General features: G+C 41.2%; 1 long non-coding RNA gene across 3 annotated transcripts; it reads right to left on the reverse strand.

The window, feature by feature from the left end:
* Positions 1 to 3,897: 3,897 nt before the first annotated feature.
* On the reverse strand, positions 3,898 to 19,471 carry LOC114099010 (uncharacterized). Of its 3 annotated transcripts, XR_003583825.2 has the most exons (4): positions 18,357 to 19,471; positions 15,261 to 15,399; positions 5,203 to 5,841; positions 3,898 to 4,602 (listed from the first exon to the last, which is right to left on the reverse strand). It is a non-coding gene; the product is annotated as an uncharacterized lncRNA (long non-coding RNA). The 3 variants fall into 3 exon arrangements; XR_011708352.1 differs by lacking the exons at positions 3,898 to 4,602; positions 5,203 to 5,841 and adding an exon at positions 14,041 to 14,913; XR_011708351.1 differs by lacking the exons at positions 3,898 to 4,602; positions 5,203 to 5,841 and having other exon boundaries at positions 14,041 to 15,399.
* Between the last annotated feature and the right edge of the window lie 907 nt (positions 19,472 to 20,378).

Consider the following 20,378-nt stretch of genomic DNA (forward strand, 5'->3'; position numbering starts at 1 on the left):
GACATGTCTTCTCTTACACCTAACTGAATACTTTTACAACCATGTTTATTACACAAGCAATATTGTAAAAGTATTAGGAGAAAATGATGAGATGGGAACTCTCAAAATCCTACCATCTGTATCTTTTTTGCATATTCGCTTTTCACATGGTATCTTAGTCTGTTTTCTGCTGCTAAACAGAATACCATAGGCTGGGTACTTTATGAACAGTGGGAGCTGTAGTTCTGGAAGCTAGGAAGTCCAATGGCTTGGCACCAGCGTTGGAGGGGTCTTTATACATGTCACAACATGGCCCAGGGCAAGAGAGCAAGTTCAAGACAGAGAGAGCAGGAAGGTTGAGCAAGAGGGCAAAAAGAGCTGGACTTTTCCTTTTGCCAGGAGCTCACTCCCAGGATAACTATTCTATTTGGATGATAATAATATTAATCCTTTCATGAAGATGGAGTTCTCTGACCCAATCACCTCTTTAAGGTCTCACCTCTTAATTGTTACAATGGAAATCAAATTTCACCAAGAGTGTTGGAGGGGACAGTCAAACCATTGCACATAATAGGAATGGGATTCCGTACCCTTTTCATTCTCTTTTGTACATAACATTCTGTCATTTCCCTCTGGGCTCCGTTGTCTTCATCAGCATTGACATTTCAAGGCTTCATGATACTCCATTATCCCGCCATTGTTAGGAATCCATATTATACAAACAAGAATTATGTAGCTGAGAACTAAATTTTAGCCTGACTGTGGACAGTTCTCATCTCCAAAAAGAACTTTTTAAAAAAGAAAGGCCCAGCAACATTGTAATCCACAGAGGTGTAAATAATCTGTCGATTTAAAGGGAAAAAAATCTGTCAAACCAATTATTAGGTGTGGGCAGATAAAGAAACTATCAGCAGGTTGGATTTCCACTTTTCAACTAATTTCTTCAGTTAAGCAATTGAAAATCCAGTGAGAATGACCTTTCTCATGGGGTCACTGAAGAGAATAAATAGAGATTTTCTTCAGACTGGATACTGGAGTGGACATTTTTTTTTTTTCCTAAGGAGTATTTCCTAATGGAAAGTATTCTTACTGGAGTCACACCATGTAAATTCTATGGCAATAATTTAACTATGCCAATTAGAATGCAAATTATTTCACAAAGCACTATGAGGACCCTCTCTCGGAGAAACTTCTGAACAAAACATTTCAATAGTGCTCTTTAGCTTTCCCTTTCTGGGTGGAAATTAGGAGTCGAGTACAATATGATTCATAACATCATGGAACAGTTGCTGTGGGTGGACACACGTCATTCACATCCCCCTTACAGGCCCAAAGCTACACCCTCTTACCTTTTACTTCCTCAACTTCTCAGTGGGGTGCAGCAACCAAATCACCCTGTGCAGTTTTGAATTTTTAAAACTCCAATAGGAAAAAAAAATTGACTGTAAAGACAGAGCATAAGAATCAAAAGCTCCTATCCTAAATGATCTGAGTCTCATACCAGGCAATAAGCTCAGAGCACGAAATGTCTTTTCTATGAGTTGGATCTGTCTCCACAGCCCATCCAATTTATAAGTAAAGGTGATTACAGCTCAGCACAACTCACTGAGAGCATTAAACCAGGATGAGCATAAGCCACTACGATGATAACTAAGTCATTGTTTAAAGTGAGCCCCCACATCAATGGGCATGACTCTTTTTATCTTGGGGTTCCTAATGTGTCCAAGGTTGCTGAAAAGATCCCCTCTTTGCATCTCTCATGTTCTTAAATATTAAGGACAAAATGGGGGATCTGAGAACTTCAGGGTGGAGACAGGATGGTGGGCCAGGTTTGAAGGATGCTCTGTTTCTGCTGGAGGAGTCTGAGCTCCTATGTGTAATGGTGGTGCCGTGGCTTAGACCCTTCCCAATTTTCACTGCGTAACATCCCCTCAGACTGTGTGACTTCAATGCCTGGCAATGAAAGTCAAAATAGTGAGGGCAACTACAAAGAACTGATTTGACACAGTCTCTTCAGGTATCAATCTTCCTCCACTTCAATGACTCACCTGGTGTCACAGGAATGGTGATGATCAAAGGGCTTCTGTGGAGCACCCAAGACAAAATGTGTACATTTATATTTTTTTCCTTTTAATTTTATAAAAGTCTACATCCATGAGACCCAAAATCAGGGAATGACATTCTGACCAGCCAATTTTCTCACTGCAGCTTTTGTAAAATGAAATTTTCTTTGCTTCCTATTTTTATGCCGTCTTCTAGTGCTGCTGGCACAAGTCACAATCGTACTTGGTGCTTCTGTCATGCTTTTTATCCAAAGATTTCAAAGTGCTCTACAGCAGGGCTGGGAGGAAGGTCAGCTCTGTTGTCCCCAGCAAGCAGATAGGGTGAATGCCGAGAGGTGACGTGACTCAGACGCATGCTCTGCAGAGCTTCGGGGACAGAGGAGCTTCCTAATTCCTAACTCAGTCTGCTAGTCACTTGTCCCAGGTGATGTGGCCTCTTTTCAGGGATGAACATTAGGCCCAACATGACATATTATGAATACCTAGTGAAGTGACTGACCCCCAAGGAGAAACTGGAAAGGCAACCAAAAAGAAGTTTGATTTGTTTCTGAGAAGTCATTTTCCATCCTTTAGAACTTGGACAGACAAGCTTAAAAAGCTGGTGCAAATCTACTGGGTGAAAAATGGCTACCAGACTCCAGTACTTGAAAATATCAAAGTATTGGCAAGGAATCCCAGCAACAGGAATCTCATACTCTGCAGTTGGGAATGCAATTAGTACAACCACTGGGGAAAACAATTTAGCACTGGCTTGTAAAATTGATCAGGCACAGACATTCCAACACAGCAGTTCCACTCCCACATGAAAACTCCAGAGATAAATTCTCACACATAGGCACCAAGAATATGTACATATATTCATGAAATGGGATAGCCAGTGGTGAAAATGAATGAATTGTATCTCCCCATAAAATATGAATAAAATGTATATATAGGACTTAATGAAAAAAGCAAGACAGAAGAAGAGATAAGATGAATTTTTGTAAAGCTATTTCTATACATCTCAAAAGTATAAAAACTAAACATATGCTAAGAGGCACAAACATATACGTGATAAAATTTGTTTGTTTGTTTTTTTTTTACAAGCAAAGAAATAATAAAAGCAAAAGCAGGATGGTGGTTCCATCTTGGGAAAGTTGGTGCTCTCTGACAGGGGGAGGGACTCAGAATAGTGGTATATTCTAGCTCCTACGTGTTGGGTAATGGATTCATGTGATACCATTCCTCTTCAGAATTATACATATGTGACACATATTTTTTCAAGAATTTCAAAAAGTCAGTGCAGATGATCTCAGAATGGAAGAAATAAGACACCTTTACAAGAAAGCACAGACACTCTCCAGGGGTGTGTGTGCACATGTGTACAGGGTTTAAGGTGTTGCTTAAACACTAGAAACATATAAAATTTTTGATTCATTATTTTTAGAACACTTTCAAACTGTAAGTCAAGAAAAGTATTTGAAACAAATATGACACACAAAAAAAGAGTTACCATAGTTTGTCAAGAGTCTATACAAATGAGAAGAAAGGCATTTCAACTCAATATAAATTCTGAAAAAATGTATGAAATAATTTCAGGAAAAATCAACTAAGAAAGATATGAAAGAGACTTGAACTTCAATAGTAAACAAAGAAAGAGTATTTAGGACAACTCTCCTTTTTAGCTATAATATTGGTAGAGATTGAAAAACTTCTCAATGCTAGCAGGAGTTAGTGGAGTGGGCATCAACATTGCTAAGGACAGCCTTTCTGAAGCATTTTAGAGGGAGAATTCAGTAGCTGTAACTAAGCCCCGACTTCTTAGCCAATAAGGTCCTGGAAACTTCTTCAAAAAGAATCATTAGAAACCAAAAGATATTGACAACTGCATTATCTTTAATAGCAAAAATTAAATGCTGAACAATAGGAGAATAGTTAAATAAAGTACATCCTCAATGGAAATTATGCAACCATAGCAGTGATTTTTCAAAAGCTATTCATTGACATGGGAAAATGTGGACATGCTAGGTAAAAATCAGGATACGGAACTGTTTGTAATGCAGTTTTTGATCTATAAAATATATGTATATACCCACACAGAAAAAAATTCACAGAAGTTGTTGAAAAGTTTAAATAGTAGCCACTATATTATGAGCTCATATGTAGCTTTTAGTTTCTTCTTCATCCCTTTCCATAGTTTCTATAGGCGATTTTCTCATTAATCATAACATATGAATACTTTTTGAAATAATAGAAAGTATCTACAATAGAGAGGCAGATGTTTCCTGTATGTAACATGGCTGAGTCATAAAGGGTCCATTCTAGGGTGTCCAACTGTTCCAGTTTGCCTAGAATTCTCCCAGTTTCAGCAAAGAAAGTCTCGTGTCCAGGCAAAGCTTTCCACCCTGGGAAAACCAGGTCAGTTGGTCATCCTATGATTGGCATGAGAGTCTCATCAGAGTGCAAAGATTTTCTTTAAATTGCAGCCATAATCTTGATAATTCCTTCAGTCTCCCTGGAGAGATGTCTGCTGCAACCTTGCAGATTTCAGAAGATTTCTGGATAAGTCACATCTTAAGAGCTTGTTGAAAACAGAGCAGATTGCATAAATACTAAATAGGCTGATTTAGCTACATTATACAAGCTTTGAATGTTGCATGCACTCAAATAGGTCAGGGAATAAGAACTCGCTCATGTCTTAGGGAAGAGGAGCTTATTTATCTCTCATTTCGTTCTTTGTGCTACATATATTCTTTCCTTTTGCAGACTGGGAGTGGCAGGTGTATCATGATCCTGGAGAAAAACTGGGCAGGTTAGGGCTAAAGCCATAGGAAAGAATAAAGATTCAGGTGAGAACTGCCTTTACCTACAATACCTTTCTTACACAACAAGGACAAATCCTCTCCAATGCTAAATCTCAAGGAAGTTCCTCTACATCTTTGTTTAGGAAAACAATCTGAAATTATATTAGGACTAGGATACTGGGTATGATAACAGGAATCTCTGTGTCACAGAGAAACGCAGTAAGTGGCAGATGAGGGGGTGTCAGGGAGTCAGAATGCCTACCTGGGAAGCAAGCATTTTTCACTTCCCAGCTGTTTGAGTACCTTGGGACAGTCACTGAGCCACTCTCTGTGCCTCCGTTTCCTCATGGATAGAATGGGGGTGTGATAGCACCTACCTCATAGCCTTGTGAGGATTCCATCTGTTAGGAGGTAGTGAGAGCTGGGAGCAGCACTTGTAAGTGGGTGCACAAGAGTTTGATCAGGGAGTGCTCCCAAGTTCAGTCACACGAGCAGTGAAGAGAGGGAAGAAGAACTGAACAGAATAAGAGGCTGAGCTGTGGTCAAGTCTTGACAAAGCCTCATTGGGATGCTCCAAAATGTCCAGAGTTAAGGCAACAGGTGGGCCTCCATACCCCTGCAATAATGTGTAAGTGGGTCACCTGGAGAATGCAGAGGGACCCTCCAGTGAGGCAGCCATGAGAATCATTACGAGTTCTCTTCCTGCAGACCCAGGATTGGGATCTAAAAGCCAACTTTGCATTTGTGCCCAGGCTACTCTTCCCACAGACTTCTCCCAGTCCACAGCAGAGCCAAAACGAATACACAGGCACACCCCTTCTCGGGAGATGGGGGACTGATCTGATAGCAGATTTTGTCTGGAGAAATCCTGATGGCCTTGCTGAACCTTCCTTAGACTTCTCAGTGGTGCAGAATGTTTCCTCCCAGGCTTCTCTTCCTTTCTTCTTTACTCACGACAAGCCTTCTCTGGTTTCCTGAATATTGGTGGTGAACACCATAATGTGCCACTCCCATTCCTATTTAGGAACAAATGTGAAAGTTTGCTTTTTTTGTTTAATCCCCTTTAATTGTATTATTTTATTAAGCTTTATGTGCTTCCAAAACCAAAACTGAAAAAGAATAAACAAACAAAAATTAGGATACTCAGATTTCAAGTGCCCATCCAGAAAGGCAAAAAAACAGGGTAAAGATATTGTTGTAGAGGAAAGGAGACTAAAGAAACCTGGAAACCCACTGGTTCGGGAAGAAAAGTAAATCTAGCCAATATGGCAAAACACTAACAATTAACTGTTGATCTAGATCAAGACTATTGTATTAATTTTTGAGTTGTTCTGTGAGTTTCGAAAGTTTTCAAAATATAGATTTAGGGGAAAGTAAGAAATGGCTCCTTGTGAAGTGTCCAAGTCTTTGGTTCTTATCTGTCTGCAAACATATTAAGACATAGAGACAACCAACAGGTCCTGAAGGGAAGTCCATAAGTCAAGCACTAAACCTGAGCCCCAATTTCTTAAAAGTAAAGCGGAAAGTAGCAGAGGGAGATCTCTGGGGTTTTATATATTATTCGCTTCCAGTGAATTCTAGACAGAGAATTAAAAATATGACTGTGAGCCCTTGGACAGAAAGCAATGATCACTAAGAGACAACATATGTTCATTAAGAATAGGTCATGCAAAATACACCTCTTTATTCCCCCTAGTTGGGAACATCAAAGACATAGTGCAATCTAATTACACAGTGTTTGGAAAATATGATTCTGTTGGCTTTATGATTAGAATGAAAAAATATAGCTGTTATTAACTGAGAACCTCTTCTGCTCTACTCCTTCTTTTGTTCCTTTGTTCATCCATCCATTCAGTGAGTATCAATCCTTCATCTAGCACTGTGCTAGGAAACCCCAAAACCCCATTAAAATTAAGGAAAACAGTAACGTCAACTTAGACCTATAGAAAATTTATAAAGACATTTCCAAAGTGTGGCCTAGGACCAAAAGCAGCAGAATCACATATGGTACTTGTTAAAAATGCACATTTCTGGAATCACATCCCAAACTTACTGAATCAAAATTTCAGGAAATGGGACTTGGGATCTGAACAAATGTTCTAGGTAATTCTTTGGCACACTCAAGTTTTAAGATGTCTGTAATTCTCTGTTCTCCTAAAATTATAAACATCTTAATCACGAATTAGGGAAATCCCAATATAAACTTGGCCTATCAAACTTATAAATGAAGGAAAGTTGGAGATAAAACTGATAAGCCATATTAAAGAATCAAACTTGAATTAAAAGACCTTGGAAAGGAGAATGATGGAATGAAATTAACAATATACAACTTAATAAGGTTAAATGTTAAATTTTGCATCTAAGTTCAAAGAATCAACTACTTAAATACAAGGTAATAAAGTCCTAGATTGACAGCAGTTCACTTGAAAAAGATTTAAAGTTCAATGAGAGTCAAAAATGGGATATTATTTTTTTTAAAAAAATATTCAAATTTAAGGATGCATTAATAGAAATTGAAATTAGGGAAGGGGTGCAAGGTTGTTCCCGCCACTTTCTGCATTGGCAAAGCACATCTATTTTTAAATATTTAAACACCTATTCTCTGATTTGGATGTTGAATTTTTCCCGAGGTCTATGTGGTCATGGCTTGGTCTCCAGGGTAGAGCTACTGGGAAATGGGAGGTGGGGCCTAGTGGAATATCTCTAGGTCATTGGGGGTATAACCTCAAAGGGGATTGTGGGAATCCAGTTTCTGCCTTTCTCTTTTTGCTTCCTGGCTCATGAGGTGAGAGTTCTGTTCCACTATACGCTCTTGCCGTGATGTGCCACCCTTGCCAAAGACCCAAATCAATGACAATAGTCTTGGACCAGAAAATTAAAAAACCATGAGGCAAAATAAACCTCTTCTTTTTACAAATTAATTACCCCCAAGTATTTTGCTATAGTGACAAAGAGATGACAAACATAATTTATTCTTTAAAGACATTGTCAAACTAGAATGTGTCTTAAAAAAAAAGTGACTAGGTAGTTTAGTATCTTATAGCCACCTAATGAGGAATAGACTGTCTTTCCTAGCAAAGTGAAGACTCATGAGTAATGATAACAACTTTATGGCTATTGTATTAGGAAAGAAATTGACTTTTTTTTCTATATGGCCCCACAGGAAATACCTGAGAACATTGGAGCAGCTATAGGAACACTACTTTGGGTTTAATGTAAGAAATAATTATCTAAAAATTGGAGAGATCTCTGTAGAAGTACACTGTTTCCCTGAGTTCCAGCAGTAGGTTAGAGAAATTGCAGAGAGGATTCCAATCAATCAATTCATCAGCCAATCAAGAGAGATGTTATGGTTGGAATGTTTGCATCCCTTCCAAAATTCACATTGAAACTTAATGGCTGTGTGTGAAGAAAAACACTGGACTGTTTTCCCCTCTACTCTCACTTCACACTCAGCACAGAGGATTTCTATGACCTCAAAAGGTGTAGGAGTTTCTCTCTAACAGCAAGCAAGCAATCAGTTCTGCAGCAGTGGACACCAGCAGGTCATCCTCTAATCCAATTTAATTCTGTCATTATCTACTTGGAAATAGCATCATATCCCACAGATTGGGGGCTCAATCCCCAACACCATCCCCTCGTTTTGGATGCCAGTCATAAGCCCTTGATTGTTTTATCTGCGCTTCTGACCAACTCAGGTCACCCACCCCTCCCTCTTCAGCTTTAATTTGCTTGTGGGGTCCAAAGAACCCAGGGAAGCACTGTCTTACCTTCACAGGTTTATTATAAGGGATATTACAAGGATACAGACGAAGATGTGCATATGGAGAGGTGTGGGGAAGGGACGCTGGGCTTCTATGTCCTCTCCACATGCAGCACACTCCAACAACCTCCACGTGTTCAGCCAACCATAAGTTCTCCAAATCCTGTATTTGGGGGGTTTCAAGGAGACTTTATTCCATAGGCATGATTACTAATACACTGGAAAGGGAAGGGAAGTATGGCAAGGCCTGTTGATTCATGAGGGCAGAGCCTTGCTTCACTTGAGAGGATGCAGCAACAAGGTACCATCTCAAAAGCAGAGACTAGACCCTTAGCAGATGCCAAACCTGCCAGTGCCTTTATCTTGAACTTCCAGCCTCCAGAACTGTGAGAAATAAATTTCTGTTCTTTATAAGTAACCTAGTCTCAGGTATTTTATTATAGTAACACTCAGATGAGAGGACTAAGATGAGAGCTTTTCTATGAGCCAATAGGGATGGTAGGCTAGGAATGAGTCTGTTTAATTCAATCATTTGTATCTGAAATACAAAACATTTTTTAAAGGGGGGAAAAAACGAATGAAAGGACACCTGCATTACATAGGATATGCCCTCAAATAGAGATTCCATCATTTAAAATTCTATAAAACATTATTTAGAATTTTGATTTCAATGCAAAGCCTTCATATCTTCATCTGGTTTTATCAGTTATTCATCCTTCTGGAAGAATCAGACCCCAGTGTGTTTTAAAGAAAACAAGAATCAGAATTCCCAAGGCCTACTTCCAATGTTCAGAGGAAACCTGGACACAGTGAATCCACAAGCTGTCATGACCTTAATCTTTGAAGTCTGCTACTCCATCTACAGGACAGCCTACCTTACCAGAAATGGACAGTGAACTGAAGCACATGTAGGCTGGCGGGCGCTCTCTGGAACAGCTTGGCAAAAAGTCTTTATCGAAGTAAGGATAACGGTGATTAACTGTAGTAATCAGTTCCCCTCTATTGGGGCGGTTTACATTTAATTCACAAATTGGTTTGGGCATTTAGAAGCTGGATTAGAAACAAAAGATACTCAGTTGGCCATAGAAGTTACGAGAGGGCATTAGATATACTGAAATTAGTGGGCAAAAGCTATAAGAAAGCAAAACCAAAGGAAATTTAGAGGGTGGAAAAGATACTTGGCTGGTGGGCATAAAAACTGTGGGAGCAGATGTACAGACCCTTGTCAGAGTTGCCTGAGGCAGAGGATGAAGTTCTCTGCTGGTAGGGGGATGTCAAAATAACTCCTTGCTAGAGCCACCTTGGATGTTTAAGCTAACTCTGTTCTTTGAACAGTATTTTAGTCTCTCACATTACCTGCTGTGCAGATCTTGAGATTGCCCTTATTTCTATGTGGATCCTATACAATATTCATCCTACTTTTCCACTTAGTTGAGGAAGCAAAAAGAATGTTTACTACCAGCAGTCTGGGACATAGCCCAGGCAGCTTATTATAAGCTCAATATTTCTTTGCAATCTCACGTAGTTTTGATCCTTAAATTTCGTGAGAAATTTGTATTCTCCTCCTTAAAAGATCTGTACTAGTTTTTATGCAAAAATAATGCTTAATCCATTGATTAAAATGAACAATTTAAGGGAATACATGACATCGTTTGTTTCAGTTGCTTTTCATAACTTTTGGCCAACTGCCAGGTAATGCCTTGAGATGTGGCTCCATAGTTTGAGAGACATGGTCTTACAATATGCTTGTATTCACGGGATATATCTGAGTGACTGTTCCCTGAAGATTTAAACAATGGCAATGGTTTTAGAGGAGAGAGAGAGAGAGAGAGAGAGAGAATATCAGGTTCCAATATATCATCTGAATTAAAAGTCAGAACACATCATTCTAGATATGTCAAGTATTTGTTAGTTCATGATAAAATTAAATACTTGCTACAGAACAATCGAATTTAATGTTCAAACCCAAATATGTTTATATATATATATATATATATATATATATATATATATATATATATACACACACACATACACACACACACACACACACACACATTTCCTATCTTCCTGCATATTAAAAGTAATTATACCTTTATTTTCTTACATTAGTACCAAATGCCCCCCCATAGTTTATTGTAAGCCTGAAGGAACTTCTTTCACATAAACCTCACTAAAGAAATAATAGGGAAAAAAAAACAGAAAGCAGAGAACAAGGGCAATACAAAGAAAATCAAGGATGAGGATTCAACTGAAACTTGATCAAGAGTTCTGTGTGGAGGAATTGTTTCCATTCGGTTTTATTTAAAAATTAATTATGTCAAGAATTAAGTGTTTTTATATACTGAAGTGTCATTGGTAGTTATTAAATGCTATTATTTATTAAAACCCTAATAGAATTCGATGTTAAATTAAGTATCGACATCCAATAAATTAAATTTAAATAATTAAGTCTAATATTAATGGTTAGGAATTTCAGGAGAGGCAGAAGTCCACTGTGAAACCCACTTTTTATAAAAAGTTGTACATATGTATAATAAATATTTTAAAAGACTATGATTTTCCAGGTCACCATTTTAGACCACGGCTAACATCTACTTTCCTTAGAAACTGGTTTGTGCTTCCCAGACGCCATTGCAACAAGTGAAAGTTATAGAGGACCATTAATGACTATGCACATCAGTTTATTCAAAAGCCTTTACTGGCCAGTGGTCTGCCCCAGGCACAATGATGAAAGAAGACCAAGACACACCCTGCCCTTCAGGATACCACAGCAGGGAGAGAGTCAGGGATTGGAAACACCTGTCTGAGGGCAGCACCATACATCAAGGGGGAAATGTGTACAAGGCATGAGTCAGGAGGCTTGGAAGATTCTCATAGACACAGTGACCTAGGAGGGCTCCAGGCAGAAGCACTCAGTGTGTGCCAAGGAGAAAAGCAGCATGATATGTTGGAGGTAGACCTATCACCTCAGGATGACTGGGAGAGGTGGTGGGAAGTGAATTGTAGAGCAAGAAAAGAAATGGGATCGGGATTAAATTCATCTTCTCTTCTCTCCACATGACCTTAGCTGAATGATCTGACCTCAAGAAGTCTTGGTCTCCTCGTCTATGAAGTTTCTTTCTAAAGTTATTATAAAAATGGAATGAGATAAAATAGTTGAAGATTATGGACAAGGACCTGGCCCCCAGCACTCAATATAGACCAGGTGTTCGTGGAGCTTGGCACAGTAAAGTAAGGAAGGGGGATCACAGACTTGTGATCTTACAGGACTCCTCAAATCCACTACCATAGAAATGTCTATAAACTGGGAGCACAGCAAAGAGAAGTCTGAGAGGGGGTGTGCCTTATGTGAGTGAGTAGGAGAGAGAAAGAGACCTAGACCTAGATTTGGGACTGCTAGTGTTTTTCCTCCACTCCTTGGAAATCCACTGTAGTTTGGCAAATGAACCTTCCTATATGAGTGGTTTCTGCTGTAGTGAAATACAAATGCTCTTAATAAAAGTCCTTATGCTAGTCCAGTTGAATATCTTCCTGGTTTTTGATAGGACAGGCACCTTGAATTCAAATCTCACTGTACTCAAAAACATAACAACATAATAAATTGTTTGCCCAGAATCACTGGGGATTGACAGGTACAAATTAAGACTGATTCAGATATATTATGTTGGCAAAAAAAAAAAAAAAAAAGTACCATGAGCAATGAGACAGCATGTGATGTGACTTTTCAACATGGTGAATGACACTTGGCAAAGTTCCAAAAAGAGCACAGTACAGTGCTCCTTTGATTCACCAGGGACTTATGTTCCGGGAGAATGCAGTTTTTATTAAAACTGTGCAATGCATGCTTTGTGTTCCTATGTGACATGAGTTAGGTGTTGGGCTCAGACAGTTATAACCAGGTTTGCACCTACATGAAAGTCTGGCGGTGCATTCAAACCTCATGCTGGAGGCAGAATCATTCTTTGTTAGTGGGTTCAACCAGGCATAGCAGGACATCTAGCATCTTTGGTCTCATCCACCCCATGTCAGAGCTGTCCTCCCAACAGTGACCAAGCATAATGCCCCCAGCATTTCCAAACTTCCCCAGGGGGGCAATACCTTTCCTGCCGAGAACCACTGGTCTGCCTGACCCACTCTGCTCCTCCCTTCCCTTCTCCATTTGTACAGTCCCCTTTCCCTCCACAGGTGCTTCCCAGGCTCTTTCCCTCCTGGTGCTCCAGGAGGGACCTGAACTTTGTTCAGCCCAGGCCCTTGGAAAGCAGAGCCTGTTTACAGAGCAGGAATGTCTCTTGATCACCTTAGTACCCCTCAGGAATCATGCAATTGGAAACTGAGTAAATGTTCAACAAGGCTGAGAAATCCATGACTTTAAAAAATAAAATAAAATAAAAAGAACAACTCTGAGAGGATGTAGATTGAAGATATTGTCATCCATAAAAATGGGATCTTTTCTGAAATATCTACTTCACCCTGAAGATAATATGAGAAAATGGACTTTGGGTAATCTCCTTTTTCTTCTTTATAACTTCATGTGTTTCTGCACAGACTCTAGTCTTTTATTCAATTGTTCAATACCAATTGTGTGCCAGGCTCTAAGCTATACTTTCCTTTGACAAATTCACAATGTATCATGGGAAACAGCAAAGTACAAAACTTGGTGTATTTAAATGTGACATTATGCCTCCCTGGTGGTACCAAGGGAAGGAGCAATTAATTCTGACTAGGGTATTTTCAGAAGATGGGATCCATACCTTCCACATATTATGATGCAGAGGTTCCTGTTTTCAGGCTCTCATAAAAAGGCAATAATAAAGAAATATGTGATAAGTCTTTCAAAATAACCGAAGGCAAGCATTTCCTCAAATGTTTACCGTTACAGGTGTAATTTCTGTTGACAGTGGAGTGACTCAGAACATTTCCTGCAGACCTGAGATCAACGGCTAAAATTGACCTTGCAAATGAGATAGCACTATCTTAGTTCTCTTCTCAAATAGGTGATTTGAAATTAATATCATTGTTTGGCACTTGTGCCCTGAGAAAATTTACCAGTAAAACCTCAATTCAAATAGTACATAAACTAGATTTTAAATATATCTGTTCTTTAAGGGTGGGCTGTGAAGATGGTGGTAAAAATCTTAGAACCTAAATTCGTTTGACATGTCCATTACTTAAGAATGACAACATGGGCTGGAGTTGTGGCTCAGTAGTTGAGCACTTGCCTAGAATATGTGAGGCCCTGGGTTCAATTCTCAGCACAATAAATAAATAAATAAATAAAATAAAGGTCCATCAATATCTAAAAAATATTTTTTAAAAATAATGTCAACATATCTGTCTCTCCCTTCTCTGTCCCAGAGTATTCCATGGCTTCTGGCATGACCGAGTCATGTCACGAACATTTGTTGAAGGAATTCATGCACATATACATAAATGAAATGATCTGTTTCCATTTGTTTTGAGCTTCAGATTTTTATTAAAATGAGTAAGCTTTAAGAAAGCAGAAAATATTAAAGAGAGGTTTGCTCTTCCCATCCTAAAGTGAATGCTGTCTTTGAGACACCGAGGACTCAAGGTCAGGGAACACTGTGACCTCCCAAACCTAGCACAAAGGTGGCCTTTTCTTCTATTTCTCTTTTTTCCTTCTCTTCACTGGTTTTATGAGCTAGTGCCAGCTGAGTATAGATGGTGCACGCTTTGCACTTGAATGAAACACTCCCTGCCCTCAGTTCTGGGAGCTCCACTCTGCTGCCTCCATCTGCTGCTTCTGATAAATGCTCATATTTTAAATATATTACGATAAGCACACTCCCAATGTGACTTGCCGGCCCTATCCAACAAACAACCCCCCTGGCACAGAGCCACTGCTTGGATGGAAAGAGTTTGGGCAGAGAGAAGACTCAGTTCCCAGTGAGGACAGATAAGAGGGAAGAGGGAGGAAATTGCCTGGATAAGCGACTGTAGGCAAAGACCCTGGCTGTTTCCTGCGAGTATATGGAAGCTCTCTGGATGTACACAGGCTCAGGGAATCTCTGAAGAGGGTGACATGTCTGAAGCAAGGAGCAGAAGTAAAGCATAAGTAGCTTCGCTTTTCTTTGAAAAACGAGTTGAACATTCTTGGTCGACTGACAACCCTCCATTATGAATAACCTCCAGGAAACTAAGATACGCAGGAATTTGCCTCTAGCCCTCGAAGCCTCCTAGGGCACATATACCATTTACGCCACTCTTCCAAGTGCCCCTGCTGCTTTCAGCTGGCAGTTGCTTCTTCCCTCGCAGTGTTTCTTCCTTCGAGCAACTGATCTCTAGCCAGCATAGTCACCAACTGCATTGGGAAAGATGGAGTAATGTGGTGTGGAAGGTCTCCGTAAAGAATGTGGTCACAGCAGAAGCTGCCTGGGGTAGATGTTATTGGCTCTCAGTTGTGGGATCATAGATTATTAGAGCTGGTAGGGAAGTTAGGGAACATCTAATCCAATTTTCTTTATCCTAAAGGCATCTTAAATTCTCCCATTCCAGCCTGATCCCCTTCTCCTTGCCCGTCTTCCTTCTTGCTTGTCCTCATTTCCATAGCAGCTAAGTTCATTTCTCTAGTCACTCAGGGTCAAAGTGGAGTTATACTTGACTCTGTGGTTTCTCATACCCCACATTTGGTCTGACAGTAAATCTTACCCACACTTTCTTCAAAACACAGCCAGTCACATTCATTCTTGTCACCTTCATTGTTAAATCTCGTCCAAGCCAACTTTGTCTCTCCTCTGGATCATTGCAGTGGTTTGAGAGCCAATGTGGGCCAAGCCTGACTGGCCACCTGTTTGGGTAAATGAAATTTTATTGGAACACAGCCACGCTCATGGGTTGACCTTGCCTGTGGCTGCTTTGGTACTACAGGAGAATAGTCAGGATGTTGCAGCAGAGCACTCTGAGCCTGAACAAAACATTTACCAACTCCAGTTCTTTACAGAAAAAAAAAAATTTGTCAACCTGTAACAGAGCCTATTGTAAGCTGGATGACATCATCGCCCTGCTCAAAACCCTCTCCCTCAAGGTGAAAGTTAAAGTCTATAAGGTCCCTGTATGAACCCCGTATGGCTTCTCTGATCTCACTATCTGCTCTTCTCTCCCTTATTCACTCTGATGCAGTCACATGGACCACACACCAACTCCTGATCTTCTCAAATAAACCAGGCCTGCCCCTGAAGCAGGGCCTTGCGTTTTCTGTCCTCTGTGCCTGAAAGAACCTCTGCATTGACATCTGTCTGCCTTGCTCACTCTTCACTCACTGATTACTGCCACCTTCTAGGGAACCTTTGCTGACCATGATTTACTTATTTATTCATTTGGCACTAGGTATTGAACCCAGAGGTGTTTTACCACTAAGCTACATCCCCAGCCCCTTTTTTTTACTTTTTATTTTGAGACAAAGTCTCCCTAAATCACCTAGACTGCCCTCAATTTGTGAGCCTCCTGCCTCTGCCTCTCAAGTTGCTAGGGTTATAGGCCTGCGCCACTGTACTCAGATTCTGACCACTTTATTTCAAATGGCAGCCTCTGGTTGCTTTATTTTTCTCCATAGCATCTATCACCATTGAACATACTACATTCTCATCTTTTTGTGTCTTTTGCATCTTTCCCTCTCACACTAAAATACAAGCTCCACAAAAGCAGAGGTTTTGCCAGGTTTATTTTCCTGATACGCCTGCAGTGCCTGGGCATTTCCTAGATGTTTCATAAATGAACAAGTTTCAGGAAGCAGTGGTGCCACAGCACAGGTGGAACACATCCAGGTCTTACAGCAGTTCCTGCAAACAGGTCTCTCAGAGAGTCAAAAGGAACTCCAGGCATTAACTACCTGCGGACTTGTGAAGGCATTTTATTTTCCATCTCTCCTCTTCCCTTTTTTCGTCTTACTTCTTACCTTGTAACCAGTGGCTCACGCCACGCCTTGAGTCTGTAGCTATAGTTTCTATAGTATTTCAAAACTTATCCTTCCCTCTTCCACCTGTCATTATTAAAACATATCTCCCTGGTTCTATTACCCAAAGACCCTGGCACATTCTCTTCTAAGCTGATAAACTCATTAAAGCCCAGATATTAATGAATAATAATGTCTCTACCTCCTGGAAAATAATTTGCATTTAAACAACTTTTAGTGCCTGAATGCAAAGAAGTAAGTGATGTGGGAATCCCCAGCAGACTCGAGGTCTGGGCAGCTGGAGTAGCCATGGAGAGGTCCCTGAAGGAAAATCAAATCACAGCCCATGGGTAGCTGTCCATTCTGCCTTTACGGGGTGAGTCCAGCCATGTATATCCCCTCAGAGCATGCATGCACACAGCGAGGCAGGGTGCCAATTAGAGGCACTGAGAACATCTTAACTTGCATAGAAATAAGCCTGTCATTTGTGATATATGTATGCACTTACATATATTACTATCGATTCCTTCCCTTAGTGCTTTGATAGCTTTTCATCTAGCTTACAGTCCCGCTGGCTCAAAGCACTTCTTGGGGAAGAAAAAGGAAGCCAAACAGGCATAGGTCTCAACCCTCAAAGAGGAAAGACTGGTTGGGTCGGGGAGCAGATGATTGGAGTACCCATCGTAAGTGTACTCCTTTCTGGGACCATAACACAGTTCAGAATACCATGAGCATTCTGAAAGTGGCGAGGAGGAAAATATTGAGAAGTGCAACTTTTTCACTAAAAAGAGGACAAAAAAATAATAATAATTCCTGAGTCACAGGCTGTGCTGTGCAAGGAAACCAGTGGACTTCATCAAGCAATCCAGTGCCCTCAGACAAAATTAAGAGAATCACCCAAACAAGTGAAAAACAGGAATTTAGCCATTAGCAAGTCTGACAGATTTATCAACAGCACCCCTGTTCCATCTCCAGAGGAGGCAGCTGCACTCATGCATGCCTGTGTACCGAATGTTGCTGACCTTTTCAGGACAGAACAGGTTAGGCTGAGCACTTTGCCTAGTTTATCAAAACCCACTGCAGGAGGTCTAGACCCTGTGGTTGTCAAAACTGAACAAAATTTCTTTTGAATTATGATAGAGTACGACTTCTCTCTCCCCTAGTCTACACATGGCCACAGAGGCCCCTCTGAATTTGCCACCTGGTGGAACAGGTATTGATCCACCATTCCTCTAGGGGATCCCTGGTTTTGTTTACTTCATTCTCTGGACAGAGACACTATTGTGTAACCATGTGGAAACTTTCTACATTTTATCAAAATGACATCTAATAAATTGAAACTTGCAAGAGATGAGCTCACCTTTCAGATATTAAGGGTTTTTGTTATTGTGGTTGTTGTTACTTTCTTGTGGTGCTGAGGATTTCACCCAGATACTAAGTATCTTGATGGACATACAAAATAGACATTTCATAAACTACAGTGAAACCACTGCTCAAACTGTTTCTAAACTCATGTAGAGCCAAAGAGTTCAAGGCCATGAGGAAGTGCATGTTGGCCTCTGTCAGAAAGAGGTGCAATATGTGGTCTTTTATCATGAGATGCTGGAGATGCTGCTATCCACACAAAGGACTTCACTAATAGCTGTCATGCCTGTGTCTCCTGGGTGCTGCCACCACCCAAATGGCACTTGTGACTTGCAACTAATACAAAGCACCCAGTAGGCCAGGAGATAACTGGGATTTCAAGATATTCTGCACCTTACTACAAGTGGATATCTCTTGCTAAAGCAAAGAAGATAGGGGAGCTAATGATATTTTACCAGGATGGATGCCCTTGAAGGCAGGCTACCTACCTCCTAAGGTCAGACCACAAGCCAGCAGCAGTCACACTTCAGTATAAGAATCACCTGGATGACTCATCAACACAGAGACTGCCAGACCAAAACCCAAGAGTCTGTTTAGGAATTGGTGCCAGGGTCCATGAATGCACATTTCTAATAAGTTCCCAGGTGCTATAGTTGCTGTGGAGCCAGGTACCAGTCCTTGAAAACCACCCTCTGGGCTTAGGGTGTGTCAAACTGCTTTCTTCCCTCCTACCCTTCTGTTTCAGGGAACGGTGGGAGAGGAAGGAAGGTGGGAGTGGCAGCTTCTGCAGCAACAGTCATCCTCTGTGGTATCAAGACCCAGCTGCCATTCAAGAGAAGTAAGTGAGGTTAAAGGGATGAGGAACCAGGCAACCTTTCTCCCAATTCCAAATATATAGTTCAGTCTCATGTGGCAGTGTGATGCCAGCTTGTCCACTTCGCTTTCAAAGTCCAGTTGCTGAGAGTTTGCCTGCATAGCCCACAACCCAGCCATCAGACAAGAGGTAAAGTCAACTGCAGATGTACACAGAGAACCTGCGGAACATCAATGAACGAGCTTCACAAGGCACAGTCTCTCCAGCTGCTTTGCACAAGTGACCATAGCAGGCCAGGGAAGGGGACGCTAGAGAGACCTGGTGGAGACAGAGAACAAAGTCTTCTCAGCGCACGTTCTTGGCTGCTGCTGGTAGGGCCTCATCTGAAACGGGAGGTGAGGCTGCCAGTCCCAAATGCAGACAGTTGTGCTGCAGCTAACTTCAAAGAACACCCATGCCTCTTTACCCTAGAAAACTTGCCCCTCTAAGGACACAAAAAGCAGCCTTTAAAGTTCTATTTTTTCGACACCTAGGCCCAAAGAGGAGCAATAGTCCAGTAAAATGCTGGGACTGAGAACACCGGAGACTGCGGAGTGGTTTTGGTCAACTTGAGGCGGCTGCTGTGGCTGCTGGGAATGTCTCTGAAGAGCTGGATTGTGGTTACATACTGTGCCTGGTGTAGTCAGGAGAGATGACACGTTCATTTTTTTTCTCGATACATTTCCTCTGCAGGTCATCTGGGGCTCTCTTCATCCTCACTCCAGGACCCAGACTGAGAGAACAGCTACTCTCTGGGCTTTGCTCACTGTGGTGGCAGAGGGAAACGAAGAGTGACAAACTGCATGGAAAGACCCAGAGCTTTTGTCTAGAAGTAACATATCACTGACTATCATGAGTTGAATAGTATCCCCCAAATTCCTGTCCACCCAGAACATCACAATGTGATTTTACCGGGAAATAGGGTCTTAACAGGGAGTTACGGATCTCGAGATGATATCATACCTAAATCCAGTGACTGGTGTGCCTCTATGAAGAAGAGAGGACATAGAGACAGACAGGCTGACCCTGTGCAGACAGAGGAAGACTGGAGTGAGGCAGATCAAGTTGGGAGCACCAAGCTTGCCAGCATCCAGCAGAGGTGAGACAGAAGGCAGGGAGGATTCTTTCCAAGTCCTCAGAGGAAACATGGCCCTGTTGACACCTCCAGCCTCTGCAACTGTGAGAGAATAATCTTCTCCTGGTTTAAGCCTCTCACTTATGGTAATTTGTTTAGGCAGCTTTACACATGGATCAAAGCAAGACACATTGTCACATGCAGTCTCTAATGGTGTAGGACAGTACTGCAGGGCTGGATGGTCTCCTTCAGATCTGCTCTCCATCCTCCCATCTCTGCTCTGGACCTACAAAGCTAATCTTCAAGAACTGCATAAACATATCCCTTTTCCCTGTGGCTTCTGGTTGAAATTAGCCAGTGATAGGAGTTGAGGGAGGGGTGGAGAGTGAAGTCCATGTTCCTACCTGGCCACCTTCCTCCTGACAGGCCAGTAGTGACTGTGTCCTGCTCTGGAGGCCGTGGCTCCTGCTAGGCAGCTCCTCCTGCAGTTTCTTCTGTTCCTCAGGCTTTTGGCAAATGTCTTTCCTGTGCCACTCCACATTGAATGTGCAACAGCTGTTGCAGCTAAGGTGCTTCGTTATT

Source organism: Marmota flaviventris, chromosome 8, assembly GCF_047511675.1.
Source record: "Marmota flaviventris isolate mMarFla1 chromosome 8, mMarFla1.hap1, whole genome shotgun sequence".
Classification (NCBI taxonomy): domain Eukaryota; kingdom Metazoa; phylum Chordata; class Mammalia; order Rodentia; family Sciuridae; genus Marmota; species Marmota flaviventris.